This window comes from Sinocyclocheilus rhinocerous, unplaced genomic scaffold (genome assembly GCF_001515625.1).
Source record: "Sinocyclocheilus rhinocerous isolate Xijiao unplaced genomic scaffold, SAMN03320098_v1.1 scaffold410, whole genome shotgun sequence".
NCBI lineage: Eukaryota > Metazoa > Chordata > Actinopteri > Cypriniformes > Cyprinidae > Sinocyclocheilus > Sinocyclocheilus rhinocerous.
Window position 1 is genome coordinate 195,518 of NW_015637147.1, and position 584 is coordinate 196,101.

Genomic DNA, 584 nt, shown 5'->3' on the forward strand with positions numbered 1-584 from the left:
AGTAGGGAGAACGTGTATCAGTACATTGCATCCATTGCAGCTGTGCATTCGGTTTTAAAGGGATAGCAGCATAATTTAGTTGCTATTGTCCGAGTCATTGATGTTAATCAAGCAACAACAGAAAGACAGAAAATCACGCACTGCTCTTGACTGAAAAACTTTAGTCGCCCTAAAGATTAATCTAAATTTAAATAAATATGTCTGCTTGAAAGAATGAAGAATATAAACAAGTTGCTATAAAGAATGCATAATTAGCCTATATAACCAATGGCATTTCATTAAAAAAAGACCATGTTCTTGTTCTTTATGAGAAGTGGTTTTATTTAATTTTAACATAAAGACATTTTCGTCAATGAATAAAAACGAGACGAAAATGTTAGGGAGGGACGATTTGGGAAGAGATTCATTCAGAACGAATCTGCTGCGTGGTTCGGAGGTTATGCGTACATATGAACCGGCGGGACATAAGCTAACATACACTTGCTGCACGTCGCATAAAATGTTAAAAAATGTCAATATGTGGGAGTAAGAGAAGAGCAGACATGGATAAATCTGACGACGCAAGAGAGAACTCAATTCGGTCC